The sequence below is a fragment of the Struthio camelus genome, chromosome 1, assembly GCF_040807025.1.
Source record: "Struthio camelus isolate bStrCam1 chromosome 1, bStrCam1.hap1, whole genome shotgun sequence".
Classification (NCBI taxonomy): Eukaryota; Metazoa; Chordata; class Aves; order Struthioniformes; family Struthionidae; genus Struthio; species Struthio camelus.
In genome coordinates, this window is record NC_090942.1 from 118,965,068 (window position 1) to 118,980,877 (window position 15,810).

The following is a 15,810-nucleotide window of genomic DNA, read 5'->3' on the forward strand; positions in this document are numbered from 1 at the left end:
TGTACAAATCTTTTTGCAGTGCAAGTGTTTACTGGTGCATTATTCACTTACGTAGTACTGCTAAAACAGATTTCTGAAATTATAGCAAAATTACATATAGCTTATAAATTCCAGAATAATTCACACATTAGCAAATATTACTGAATTGGAATAAAATTCCCATAAGTTTTTTTGGTATTTGTTGTGTTCTGGTCTATTTGAGTGGGTTTTCTTTTCTGGTGAACTTTGAACTTTTGAATTTGAGGAAGAAAAGAGGGGAATGGTTGATCAATGGGATATTAACGTGTTGTTTAGTTCTGCAGAAATTTTGAAATGATTCTTTCATGCGTAGTATAGATCAGTGCACTAGGCTAATCCTTATCATGAGGGAAGTTGTAATGACTGCTATGCTTATTAAACTTCTCAAGAAGTATCTTTGTAAATACAAGCATGTTGAGCCCTACTAAGTTGTTCAGAAGGATTGCAGAAGAATCAGCCTTTGAGAAAACTACATTTAACCTGATCTCCCTCTCTACCTTCTAAACAGTAGACTAATACTGGACCTAGCCATTTGGTACAGTGATTTACCTTGTTTAGATGCTTTTCTTTGCAAGTCTTACTTCACTTAAAACCTTGCAACCTGTGCATTTGACACCTAAATCTGAAGTTACTTCATTCTGCAGCAGACAGTTCATTAAAAGTGAAAAAGGGAAAAAGGTGGAAAGCAAACTGATAGATTACAGGACTCAACTTGCTGCTTATAATTGGTAGAGTAGTAGAAGCTGTATTTCTCTTTCTCAGGGACAGTTTTGTCATTGGAACTCTTAGGCACTTGCATTTAGTTTGTAGGCGATAATGAGAAGTACACAAAACACCTAGGTCTGGACTTCAAGAATCAAGCTGTTGAATTTCACAATAACAGTGCTGGGGTTGCTCTTTAGGGAAAAACTAAAATCTCAATGCAGGATTCTGTGATACATGCTTAAAGCTCCTCTTGAAAATTCAGTAAAAACAATTGCAACAATAGCAAAAATGTATGTATGCCAGAGATCAGTACTGTACAATTAATTCTGTTTCTGAATTTTTTTTTAAAGGAAGTTAGAAATGAGAAACTACTGTCTGGCACTCTTATGTGGGCACTTGGTTTTTATCTAAGAATGACAGAGCTGAGGGAAGACAGTAAGAAAATTGTTTGAAGTAACAAAGCTTTTTTCTAAAGCTGAAAAGAAAGTGAAAATATACCTACTTTTAACTGATACCACTTTTAGAACAAACTTCTTTAAATTGCTACTGTTTTGACAAAGGTTTCAGTGTAAACAAGTTGACCTGTATAAGGCAAAGTGAGTTTTTGTCCCTCTGGCACTGACATAGAAACTGGACCTTTACGCCTGTTAGCTTTTCTGTTGATTGCGTATTGATTTCTTTTTTTTTGTTGTTTGACTTTGCTCTTCCAAAGAATTAGCACCGAGAGCACACAGTTGGGATTCACAAGCATGCATAAAAGTGGATTTTAAATCTTTCAATCTAAGATTTATTCTCAGTTGTGCACAGGACTAAAGGAAGAAAGGGAAAATGAACCTTTTAAGCCGGGAGTTGAGTAAGAGAGACAGTGAATGTGAGGTTATAGAGGCCTTTTAAAGCACCTGTTATGCTCTCGAGACCTTTGAAAAAATTTATATATGCATCATTGACAAATAAAAGTGCATATCCTTTTGACTTGCAGATATTTATCTGTCAGCATGCAGACAAGCTAATTGTGCTGGCAAAGCAACTTCCCCCTCCACCTTCGGATATCTGGGGTGGGGCTGGGAAAACAGTGTTCACCTTGGAGATTGAAGCTTTAGAAATGAACAGGATGTTCAAACAAGCCTTTCTGTGGAAAAGGTGTTGTATGAAGGTCTGGATTATGGCATTTATAGCTAAGAGATTTTTGCTAGGAAACTTAAGTCATGAAATATGCTCCTTAAGATTATGAATTTTTGTTTTTAATGAAGTGTTGTGTTCCAACTTCTCCTTTTGAGAATTTAGATGTGTTGTCAAGCTTTCCTTCGCACTCAAAAAAAACACAAAGTGCTTATATTTGTGTTGGGCCAGGAAAAGAGTGAAGGTGGAACCTGTCAGGAGTGCATACAAAAACACTAATTTGTTTATAGTTTAGAGAAGAAATGTTATAGAAGGATCATTGGGGGGGGGGGGAGGGGAGGGTGTATGCGTGCTTTTTTTTTTTTTTTTTTCCTCCCCTTCTCCTATCTGTTCTCTGCACTTGGAGGAAAAGTTGAAGGAGAAAAAACACGCTTATGGGAACGCTCATCTAGAATACAGTGTAGCTTTCTAAGGATGCTATTTAAGAAGACAGATACATGTAATAAAAAAGTAGCTTGCATGTATTGTGGTATTAGCAGGACGTCGTGCCAGGTATTGTAGGCACGCATGCATATAGTCCCTTTCCGAAAGAGGTTTCGATCAAGGAATATGAGATAACGCAATAAATGGAAGCAGGGTTTCTAATTTTGTTTTTATTAAATTTATCCCACTCTTTTCTAAAATGCAAAAACTTTCTGCAAAAGCATACAATTCTTACTATAAACCACCTTGAGAATAGAAAAGATCTTGGTTCACATTTGAGATGTGAAGATTTTATTTCTGTAACATTTTCCTGCAAGTTGCTCATACCTGCCTTGGAAGTGAGTGCTAAGGAGCTTTTTACATATGTAATTAAGACTCATAAATCTGTGCTTCATATAGTTAAATAAAAGTTGATTTCTGAGAGTGCTGGTGTCCCGTTGTTTTTTCTTACAATTGTCCACACTATGAGAATAGACACTTGATCTTCAAAAATGTTTAGTGATTTTTGAGGAGAGGGAAGGGCAGCAAACTGGACCTAGTTTGAACTAGGACTCCTTAAAGAGGTCTCAGTGATGTTTTAAACGTGGCCCTGAGTTTTGGTTGCTCATCTAGAATGTGGGCGTACAAATTTGAGACTGGCCTTTCCTGTGGTTCACTTGCTCTCTAGGAAAGTCTGGATCATTTTTATTCTACAAATGCTGTGACATTACAATTTGAAGTGCGCAATCTATTTTCTTCTTTAAACTATAGATGGCAGCATAATACTGCATACTACCTGCATCGCTACTGCGTCAAAGCGAGAACAACTCGATCAACTTAAGCTACTGATCATCTGTTGTTTTTTAAGAAACTGATGGAAGAGGTGGTTTCTTTGGGTGGATCGCATAGACTATAAACTTCAATATGTTGCAATTTATGTTTAATACTCAGCTTTTTCATTTCAACAATTAGTGATGCAAATGTAGCATACAGATTACTCATGTTATAATGTAGTCAGGTATGAACCTTAAAATGCATATATTCTGCCTGTAACTTTTCACTCTTGAAGTGTATACTGTCTTATGGACTTGAAGATAGAAATGAGAAAAATAGTAAAAACAACTAGCAAAATATTTCAAGACTTTTGGCTTTGTAAATGTAAATAAAATGAAGGAGGGTGTCAAGAGGACGGGGCCAGACTCTTCTCCGTGGTGCCCAGTGGCAGGACGAGAGGCAACGGGCACAAACTGAACCACAGGCAGTTTCCTCTGAACCTGAGGAAAAAGTTCTTTCCTGTGAGGGTGACAGAGCACTGGCACAGGTTGCCCAGAGAGGCTGTGGAGTCTCTTTCCCTGGAGATGCTCAAAACTTGCCTGGACGCGATCCAGTGTAATGTGCCCTAAGTGACCCTGCTTGAGCAGGGGGCAGTTGGACTAGATCTGAAGGGGTCCCTTTCAACCTCAACTGTTCTGTAATTCTGTGAAATATCCTTAAGTGGAACAATACATTAAGGTTTGCCTTAGACTCTGGCAAGCATTTAGCACCTTTTTAATGTTTAAAAAAGCCATTAGTTCAATGAGTCTTCTAAAAGAGAAGAGGTCTTAATTCTGTGTCAGCATTGCATCTTTTAAATGTAAGTAAGACAGAAACTGTTTTCTAAATCGTGTCATTTGCTGTATGAGATTGATCCAAGATTGTACTTGAGAAATTGTCATCTTGTCAGTTTGCAAGATAGTTTCTACTAGCAAAACTGAGAAGGATGGTTCTGTTCCCTCTTTCCCCTTCTTGGTGGACTACCTTTTTCCTGGATGCTACTCTGAAGGAAAAAATACCCTGGTTTTGAACAAAAATCATATGAGGTTGATACCACATATTTGTTATTTAAAAAAAAAAAAAGCTTTGGAAGAAGAGATATGCTCTCGCATGTTTTATGTAACAGCAACTACAGTTCTTGGTTGATGCTATGTAACACATGTCGGCAAAGAAGGGAAGGGAAAAGAATGAGCTGAGACAAAACACATGGGCGTGTTTAATTCTTTTGCTGAAAAACTATGGTAGTATCATTTACCTTGATTTCAGTACTTCAGTCAGGCTAAATCTTTGTGTAGTACTTAAATATTATGTACCTATGCAATTAGAATCAGTAGCACATAGCAGTGTATTTACATGCAAATATTAAAAGCAAGAACATACAAATGTTATAAAAAGAAGATCCCTACTTCAAAGTGGCAATATTCCTCTCTAGAGAGAGTTATGAGAAACTTCTAGATATTTTAAATGCATTCTCTTAGGAAGGGAAAATGGTCTGTATATATTTCCCCTCTCAAAAATAGTTAAAAATTCTTTATTTGCTCTGTCAGAAGTTATTTCTGCCCCATCTTAAAATCAAATGGTTATGTTTCATCCCAGAGAGTGTATTTAACATTGGACTATAAAACTCTGAAAATATAAGCTTACAATGAAACATTGGAAAGTAAGCAATAAAATAAGACAGCACATTAATTCTGTTTTCCTGTTGTATAGATCTGAAGGTCTAGTTTCTGATCCTAGAAATATTCTTTGTTGATTGGATTCAGTTATAGAGCTGCTAACAGGAAGAAATAAACGGGGGACGATGGTTCACATGACACCTGGGGCACTTGTGCCTCTGTGCAAGTGTTCATTATTTTTTTCTTGAATGCAATTGTGCTGATACTTTTGGAGATATTCTTGTAGCTAAAACTTTACTTGCAGGCTGAAAAATGCAGGCAATCAATCAATTAAAAAAAAAAAAAAAAAAGGCCAACACCCAGGCTGTTAGGTGTGTGTTTGTTTCCCAAAGGAGCTGTGACTTGAGGCTGAGGCTCAGAGATGCAGCAGCTGCTGTTTGGGGTTTGAATTTTTGCAGGCGTGTGTTACAGTCTTCTGATAGCTGAGTGTCACATTGTAGAACTTACTTTTGCAAAGTCATCTTTTACAGGTTTCAAGCCTACAGGTTGAGAATAAACATTTTAGAAAGTGTCGACCTCCTTGTAGTGATATGCTAAGTTTATATCCTTAAAAATACAATTTTTGTACTTTGTTCTCCTGTTGTAAAGCAAGTTGCAGCAGCTGTAGACCTAGTCACTCCAGCTGAGGAATTTATGAATGCTTGCAAAAATATTTTAAAAGTCAAATTATTCTTAAGCAGTTGTATTTTTTAACTTCTTAAATACTAAGTTGGAGTGAGCAATACTGATGGGTAGGTTTGATAATTCTTAGTACCACAAAAGCTTTATGTTCGGAATTATTGATGGGATACTAACAGAACAAACTTTGCTTCAATATCATTAGCTAAATGGGAAGAAAAAACCCTTTGCACAAGCTTCCTCTTTTTCTATCTTCTTTGCCTTTCCTCCCAATTTGTAGCTAGTCATGTGATAAAAAAAAATCATAACAATGTGTGTGCTGCAGCACTAGTCTATCTCATCATCACAAATCTAGTCCGTGCATTAGTAGGATCCAAGATGATACTTTCCTCATTGTTCGCCAAAATGTGAATTGTAATTTGTTTTTTCTTAAATTGGGTAACTGCAGTGAACTGTGACAGTATTGTGCAAGACCTGATTTTCTTCTGCTATTTTTATCCTCTTTAAAAGCCATTTTATGCTATTCAGATAGGAAGTAAAACAAATGAAAAAGAGATGTAATATTAGTCATGACTTTTCCCATATGATTTTTAAAATGACAGCTTAGGTATTTTAGTTTTTTACTACTGTAACCCCCCTAAGCTGTAAATTAGACTAGGTAGGGTACATCCCTATTTTTACAAAATTGCCAAGCATCTAAATGTATAAACTACTGTGGCAGGGGAAACTATGCATTGTAGCTTGAGAGCTACAGTTTATTTCCAAATGCATCCCCAGCCTTCCTCCTCTTTGCGATGGTGGCGAGTTTTCCACATAATCTGAAGCCTTGGAAGCCAGTAGTAGTCACTATGGCCAAAATTCTTGGGCAACTTTGCAATCTCTGCATGCCTAGGCCAGATCTGTTCTGCAATGCTGTGGAGTTGTTGTCACCCTTCATCCCTCCTTTGAAGTGTATGATGTGTGTGTGTGTGTGTCTTTTTTTTTTTTTTTTGCCCTTTTCTGTAGGGAGATGCTAGCACCAACATTTTAAGGTCAGGAAGTTTGTTTAGCTCTACTCTGAGGCTTGAATTGTCTCTGTGGCTAAGCAGTGCAGCTCTGCAGCTTTTGCAGATCTGACACAGGAGGGCACAAAAATGTAGGTTATAACAATAACCTTTATAATGCTTATTTTGCAGTGTTAAATTATTATTCAGATAAACTGGAAGTATCTTACCAACTGACAAGTGTGTCCGTTGTTAAGAGGTACTGAATGCACTGAGGCTAGCTTGAAGCACTCAGTGTATTATATCTTTTGAATTCTTTGCCCTTCCACGGTTAAAGAAATTCAGGAATGGTGCTCACTGTGGGAACAGTATTTGCAATAAATAATTTGACTGCTGCACAGAAATACTCCTGTCTGACTAGATGTCTAGTAAACGCCAAGAGAAAATACCTGTGATTGTTATTAATTTTGCTATTACCATTAGTAGGCCCTGGTTCTCATGGGGGACTTCAACCACCCTGACATCTGCTGGAAAGAGCAGCTAGGCACAAACAGTCCAAGAGGTTCCTGCAGGGCACTGAGGATAACTTCTTGACAGAGGTGGTGGGGAAGCCAACAAGGAGAAGTGTGCTGCTAGACCTTGTACTAAGATCAGGATCCTGCGAGGAGGAAGCAGGCTAATAAGTAGGATAGCAACCCTGGACTTCAGGAGAGCTAACTTTGGCCTCTTCGGGGACCTACGTGGAGGAATCTCATGGGGTAGGGCCCTAGAAGGAAGGGGGGTTCACGAGAGCTGGTTAATATTCAAGCATCACTTCCTCCAGGCTCAAGACGGGTACGTCCCTCTGAGTAAGAAGTCCAGCAAAGCGGGCAGGAGACATGCATGGATGAGCAAGGGACTCCTGGCCAAACTCCAACAGAAGAAGGAAGTGTACAGAATGTGGCCAAGGGGACAGGCCACTTGGGAGGAATACAGGGACGTTGTCAGAGTGTGCAGGGATGCGACGAGGAAGGCTGAGGCCCACTTGGAATTAAATCTGGCAAGGGATGTCAAGGACAACAAGAAGGGCTTCTTCAAATGCATCAATAGCGAAAGGAAAACTAGGGAAAGTGTGGGCCCGCTGCTGAATGGGGCAGGTGCCCTGGTGATGAGGGATACAGAGGAAGCAGAGTTGCTGAATGCCGCCTTTGCTTCCCTGCTAAGGCCAGCCCTCAGGAATCCCGGACCCTGGAGACCAGGGAGAAAGTCTGGAGAAAGGAAGACTTTCCCTTGGTGGAGGAGGATCGGGTCAGAGATCATTTAGGCACACCTGACACCCGCAGCTCCATGGGCCCTGATGGGATGCACCCCCGAGTGCGGAGGGAGCTGGCGGATGTTATTGCTAGGTCACTCTCCATCATCTTGGAAAGGTCCTGGCAGTCAGGAGAGGTGCCTGAGGACTGGAAGAAAGCCAATGTCACTCCAGCCTTCCAAAAGGGCAAAGAAGGAGGAGCCAGGGAGCTACAGGCCTGTCAGCCTCACCTCCATCCCTGGAGAGGTGAGGGAGCAGCTCCTCCTGGAGGTCCTCACTAAGCCTGTGGAGGACAAGCAGGTGATCAGGAATAGTCAGCATGGATTCACCAAAGGGAAATCATGCGTGACCAATCTGATAGCCTCCTGTGACGGAATGACGGGCTGGGTAGAGGAGGGGAGAGCAGTGGATGTTGTCTCCCTGGACTTCAGCAAGGCATTTAAGGCTTTGGACACTGTCTCCCATCACATCCTCATAGGTAAACTCAGGAAGCGTGGGTTGGATGAGTGGACAGTGAGGTGGATTGAGAAGTGGCTGAATGGCAGTGCTCAGAGGGTTGTGGTCGGTGGCACAGAGTCTAGTTGGAGGCCTGTAGCTAGCGGTGTCCCCCAGTACAGGAGAGAAATGGCAATGCTGCAGAGAGTCCAGCGGAGGGCTACAGAGATGATGAGGGTCCTGGAGCATCTCTCCTATGAGGAAAGGCTGAGGGAGCTGGGCCTCTTCAGCCTGGAGAAGAGAAGACTGAGGGGGGAATCTCACCAATGTGTGCAAATAGCTGAATGTGTCGAGAGGATGGGGCCAGACTCTTCTCCGTGGTGCCCAGCGGCAGGATGAGAGGCAACAGGCACAATCTGAAACACAGGCAGTTTCCTCTGAACCTGAGGAAAAACTTCTTTCCTGTGAGGGTGACAGAGCACTGGAGCAGGTTGCCCGGAGAGGTTGTGGAGTCTCCTTCGCTGGAGATATTCAAAACCCGCCTGGACGCAACGCTGGGCAATGTGCTCTAGGTGACCCTGCTTGAGCAGTGGGGTTGGACTAGATGATCTCCAGAGGTCCCTTCCAACCTCAACCATTCCGTGATTCTGTGATTCTTCGCGTTGTCCTCCCTCCACCTGCCTACCGATGAGAGAGGAGCCACCTCCTTCCTGGGTGAAGCAAAGTGCCCACCCACTGTTCAGACCGCCAGGAGTCACTCAATCACTTGTAAAGTCTTGACCCATGTTTTGCTTCCACATCTAAGCTGCCTGGTCTTCAGTGTGGGTCCCCTTTCCCATGACAGCAGAAGATGCTCAGTCTCCTCCCCGCCATCAATTTGCATTCAACACATTCATGTGCAGAAAATATATATCATATCACATCACACCTGCCTATTTTAGGGCTGGAAGAATGCAGGACACTGACAGGCTTTCCGCTCTGCGGCCTCAGTCCATCCTCCCTGGCACCTGCAGATGCTTCTCCCGTCCTCTCCTCTCCTCAGTGCCCAGGGCCTGGCTGCGTGCAAGGTGCAAATGGGACAGCAGGGCTCGGGGCCCCTGTGGCCAGGGCGAAGGCAGCCCTGGGGGTTTTGAGCCACACTTGTGGGCCCAAGGGAGAGCAGGGCTAGCCCTGCCTTTGGTCTTCACAGAGAAATCCCTAAAAACTATTTTTAAAAGGCAACTTTGCCTTCAGCAGGACAATATAACAGGAGCCCAGGCATTGCCCAAGTGGGCACACTGGAGGTTTCTGCAGATCTCAGCAGGGCAGGAGCAGCAGGGTTTAATAAACACATTTCTGGTAATAGGCAAGACCCAATCCAAGGAATAGGATGATCTTGATCTTGCTAGAAGTTCAGAATTTAACCTCACCTAGACTAATTTCCTGCTTTTTGCTGATCTGCTTGTTTCAGCTGTTATGCAAAATTTTTATCTGTACACTCTGAAAACATACAGGCTTGGTAGAGGTGTTTGAAGCAACATGTCATAATACTTGAAAGCAGCAGGGTGCAAACGCTTATAGGTGATCTGAGTGCGTGTGAAGACAGTGTATCAAAGGCTTAGAGAATATAAGCATACCATGTATCAAAAATGACCCTCAAAAGGTTCCTGAAAATGCTGGTGTTGTCATACAGCAGAGTAAAGAGAGACATCCTTCCAGAGGTGGAAGCCATGTCCAAACAGGGAAAGTAGAAAAGAATGTTAACTCTAGCTAATTAAATATAAAACTATAATAATAAAACAAAGCAAACAAGTTTTTTTAAGGCAGAAAGCCAACGGCCAAGAGCTTTTTTCAGACTTATAAGTGGAAAAACAACCTGTATGTAGAATCAGAAGATGAAATAGATTTTTAAAAATATATATAAGAAAGTTAAAGCCAGAGCAGAAATGCTGGATCGATTCTTTACATCAGCCTTCAAGTTGGGAAGAGTATGGAGTTGCCTGTTTTGGCATCTAGCCATACAATCAGTTTGAGAAACTGCTGAACAGAAGTGTCAGTAGAAGAGCTGATGGTTTTCATTCAGGTCTTCAGGATTTCGTATACTAATTCTTGAACTAAAAAGCACGGTGTGTCTCCCACAGCTTGAGCATCAGAGAAGAGGAAAGTCCTTTTAAAAAGAACTATGGGAAGAGATAGGGAGCTGCAGTTTAGTACTTCTGCTGCCTATAGAAATCACATTGTTTGAGATTATACTAGGGGAAGAGTTAAAAGACACATAACAGATAGGACGGAGAAGGAACAGTATGACCTGAAGACGGAAGTTACAAATCTATGAGAGTTTGGAGTGAGCCACATTTGGGATTCCAAAATTTTTTTTTTTTACTGCTACCTAACCAAGGTTCACTGTAAGAAATAGGTCTTGTTATGGCTGAATAATTGGTTAAGGGACAGGAAAGAGAAGGCAGCAATAACTAATTAGCCTTTGCTCTAGAGGAAGTTACCTTCCAGGTCCAGTAAGGATCTGGGTGCTCCACCTGCTCATAAATTATGTGAAAGAGAAGGTGAACTATTAAGATTGCTGATGGTAATGACTCAGCACAGTAAAAAATAGAACTAAAATGGACTGTGAAGATTTGCAGAAGAAGACTGAGCAGTCTCGATGGCAAAATAGGCAGATTGAATTTGATGCTGTTAAAATAGTGATGCATATAGGGAAAAACAACCTTAATTAAACATTCATGTGAATGGGCTGTAAACTAGCTGTGTCCCCTCCACTAAGGGGCGAGGGGGGGGGGAGCGGAAATCAGAACCATTGTGGATCGTTCTTTGAAAATAATTCTGTGCTCAGTGGTGGGTCAAAACAACAAACAGAAGGTGAGAAAAGATTAGGAATAGAGAAGAACACAGAAAGCATTCTTTACCAATATATAAATTTACATCTTTTACAAGGCATGCAGTTGTGATTACTGCATCTGCAAATGGATATAGCAGATCTTTGAACGTACGATGAAGAGAGACAAAGGTGAAGTGAAAAATGAAAAGAGCTTTAGAGAATGATTCAGCATGGAAAAAAGGGACAACATTTGAATGCTCTACAAAATCGTGGATAGTATGAAGAAGGTGAATAGCAAATCTGTTATTCATCCTTTTTCATAGTACAAAAACTTAAGGGTAACAAAAGAATTCACCAGGTAGCAGATTTAAAAAAATAAATAAATAAATACATATATATATTTACACACACATACACACACTTGATTGTGATACTCCCTGGGGTATTTGAGACACCAGATATGCCCTGGCTGTAAAAAACAAGTGGACCACTAAACCATTAAGGAGAAATATCCAAATACAACCTCGGACTCAGGAAGTTCGTAACCTGCTGATCACTGGGAAAAAAATATCAGGGGAAGGATGACGCTGTACTTCTCTAAAGTGATTTAGTCACTGTCAGAAACTAGACACAGAGCCAGATGGACTTGTGTATAGACAGTACTGTTACTCTTATATTCTAAAAGCAAAAAAGTCCACAAAAGTGCAGGAGCAAATTCATACAAAATGGTAGGAAGCACCTGCACCTCAGCTTTACCAGCTCACAGATGAATTTACCCAAACTCTACCTAATCTGTATCTGCTTACTCCAGAGATGTATTTGGCAGTATCATTTTCAGGAGATGGAGTTTGCTGTGAATACCTTACTTGTCATGATAGATATACTCTTGTATTTCCTTTTCTCTCTGAAACTTGAATACCAGTAACTGAAACCATGGACAAGACAAAATCAGATAGAAAAATAATTGCACATCTGCCAAGTGTAGGATGCCAGGAACTTCATGAACAGTAAATGTTTTTCCTTCATCATGATGGTCCTTGTTCTCCTGCAGTCAGTCTTTGCCATCTTTAATCAAGGCACATATTAAAGTTCTTGCAGAAAACCTAGCCATTTTGAACTTTGCTTGCTGACAAAGTATTTCCAGGTTGTATGCATTATTTCCACTAATCAGAGATCAGTAGGTAGTTTCCAGAAAATTGATGCAAAACAATTACAGGAAAAAAATATATACAACTTTCTTCAAAGGTGAGAAATTTATTCTTTTTCTTCCATGGTCTTGAAGAATACTTCTAAAAGATCCAAGGTACTGACAACAGTATAGTATGTTCACAACAAATTGTATGGCAGAATTTGTTTAATGTTACTTACCTAAATAAAACAATCTTGGAAAGGAACACAGAGTCAGACCAGAAAGCAAAGAGTTCTTATTAATATACAGATATTAATTTTTTCAAATAAGAACACTAAAATTAATTTTCATTTTTCAAAAAGATGGGATTTAGCATACAGGTTTGATATTTTAGATAAGACATTCTCTATGGGTGTATGGTAATAATGAAGTGTGAGTCTTTGTTCTAAAAGCTGTATCGCTGTTCTTAACTGTCCAAAAAGGCTCTAGGTCTTAAGCTGAAAATTTGGAAATAGACAGTTTAACACGCTGTCTTGCAAGGACGAATAACTTCATATTAAAGCTTTAATTAGTACAACACTTAGTATCATTAGTGAGTTATCTTTTGTGGTTACAATCCTGGAAAACATAATGTTAATGCAGCTGAGACATCCCAAATTCTATAAATAAAAATGGAAAGGACCCAAATTATTATACTGAAAAGCAGGGGAACATTTACCTTAATGTATAACAGCATGAGCTTTAAATAACATTTATGACAGTTTGTAAAATTTATTATCAAAGCAGTTACTTGCATTAGCGGATTCCCGAATGTAATCATTTTCCATACTTCCACCCTCCCTGTCCCAAGTTTTCACTAATTTTAGCTGAAATGATTCAGGGTTACATAAAGGTCTGAATATCAATTACAGACTTTTAAAATTAATTTTTAGGTACCTGATGATGACCATATTGACCTCATCTCGTTCTAGTTATTCGTTACATTTTTCTTCTTCCTTTACCTTCGTAATCAATAGGTTGAAGTGCATAAAGGAAGTGGGAAGTATTTACTTCTTCAGACTCATAGGAATAGTCTATATAGTCATCTGAGTGACTAAGACCTTGTTCTACAACAGTCAAATTTACTAAACTTTACTGCTTTTTCTGACAATGTATAACATAGAACAGTATATTGCTGCTGGAGTATAATCTGTGAGTCACAAAAAATAGTTGAGTTCCTAGGTTGACTGGGCCACAGGTATTAAAAAAAAAAATAGAGAAAGTTTTAGGTGAGATGAGCTCCAAATACAAGACAATAGCTGGTTTTATGCTGAGAGCACAAACTGTAGGAAGAATAACATTGTTGAATGAAGGACATCAAATCAGGGTTCAGGGAAGCTTTGCACTAATCCTATGTTGTAATGACAGCTTAAAAATTTGGTACTTTGATGAGTTCTGAGATTGACTTAAACCTCTTTAATTTGGTTTGCTAGCATTTAATCTTTTAACTTTGCATTCTTAATCAAAACTCAAAGCAGATCTTTAATCTTGTATGTATAAAATAGAAGATTAGAGGACCCTGACCTGCCTGCGGTAAACAGCTGCTTGCTTCCTCTTTTCCTTCTCATTCTCATAGTAGTAGCATGTGACAGAGTCATTTCAAACCTGTGGGAAGGTCTTAGGAAAAGAGGGAAAGTACATCAATATTCACTTACAGGGAAAAATCTGAACCTCCCTCCCTCCCCCCTCACGGTAGAATTAAAATCCACTAGAGGGTGTGCGTGTGTGTGCATTTCTTTAAAAATATTGTTAACATAGAGAAAAATCATTTTGTTTCAGCCAGATCCCCTGTTAAAGAAAAAGCTGTATTCAGAATTCCTTTGCTCCCAGAGCACTAGAGACATCTATAACCTACAGGGATCAATGCCTACTCAGATTTAATAGCACATGGTACGTTGGACAGAAGTGAGTTAACAAAATACTTTGTTCAAAGCTAGGAATTGTGTTCACTGATATAAAAATAAAGCTCTGGGGATACTACTACCAAGTGTGTTTGTTTTTACTGGAAATTCTTTAGTGCAGGGACCTTTTTTTTTTTTTTTTTGAACTAGAAATGCCTATAGCAATTCCTTTAAGACATTTAAGCACTCTCGTATACCAAGACAACTGTTTAAACCTATTTAGTGCTTGAATGAGATAATGGAGGCGTAAGTCAGGGTGCCTTAAATGGCCCCTGCTGCAGGGACCTAAGGGTCTGCACAGCCTGACTTGCCTCACAGTGGAGATTTGAGAGAGCTAACAGAGGACTTGAGCCAGATCTCCAGTAGACACCCAGCACCTTGCAGTTCCTTTTCCTCTTCCAGGGGTGCTTCTAGCCCTCTGGAGTGCCCAGGGGTTGCCAGCATTATCAGAGCATTTGAAGAGAGTATTCTGCCTTGGGTTTCTTCTTGCAAAATAAATACACTGAGGCCAGGTTCCTGGGGTAAAGACTGGTGCCCAGGCCTCCAGGCTGTTCCTCCTTTCAACCTATCTAGTAATTCATCTCACCTCGCCAAGACAACCCCACTCCAGGGTTTTGTCTCAGACTTGGCATGAGAATAACACTCATTACAATATGGATGATTTAATTAGTCCAGAAAGCAAGCACATGCTGGGCATTTGCTAATTGTAGAAGAGATCCAGGATTAAAGAGGGGAAAGTAGCCCCTTTTCTGTTGTCAAGCTTGTTTAGTCCACCTGTGCCAAGTTCCCTATCTTGTATACAAATCTCCAAACACTGGAGTTGCCTAATAAAGGCAAGTAGTTGATTTTCACTGTATGCAGTTGAGCCGAAGTCATTTAACATCATGGAAATCTTCATCACCCACATCAAAACACCTGTCTTGATTTCACAATTCATTTTAAATTCCTTGCACTTTCCATCACAGTCCTGGAAATACTTTATTCTACATCATTGTTACTGATGGTTATCCTGGTTTATCATTTCCTGAACTATTCAAAATACTTTAAGAGAGGAAGAGGCTAAGAAAAAGCTATTTGCATTTCCTGAAGTTCAATGAGAGTTTTGAACTATCTTCAACTTCATCTGATGCCAGTGAGCTCAAATTAAACTTTCCTTGGTCTGGATTGTTTCCTTAAAGAGCACATACAGCTGGATAGAATAACACAAATTATTACAGGTTTTATTTAAAGGAGGAGGAGGAAATGTCAAAAGCAGGAAGGTGCTTTCAATGCAAACCATCAAATAAACACAGGAGAAAATTCCTCAGTGAATAAAGAGTACTTCTTGTATGGCTTCCGACATCATTGTTTTTATGCAATGCATTTGTAAGCATGAAGGTCATTCACATTATCCAAGGACTTAGCAGACATCTTTCTCCCTCCCTTGAGGAAAATAGCTCAGGAGTAAAAGTCTTCCTCTTTAGAAACCTCCTTGAGCAATATAGGTAAGAATTGTCTTCATCACCTTCCCTAATAAAAGCATATGCAGCTCCACTTAATTATCTCCAAATTTAGCAAGAGGTCTGTTACTGCCACCAAAATTGTCAAAATTTTTTTGCTTGCTACTGCTACAGCCTTACAGCTTTTAATCTTTGAAAGGAACAAGAAAAATTAGTGTGAATAACACAGAAGATCTTTAACCCTCAACTTTCATGTTGGAATGAAAAAGGAATTCAGCAAAACAGAAGCTGGCTGTTCAGGTTTTTAGAAGTTACAGTTACTTTTTTAGCCAAATTATGTGAGAAATAAAGTTTAAGTGTTCTGGAAATA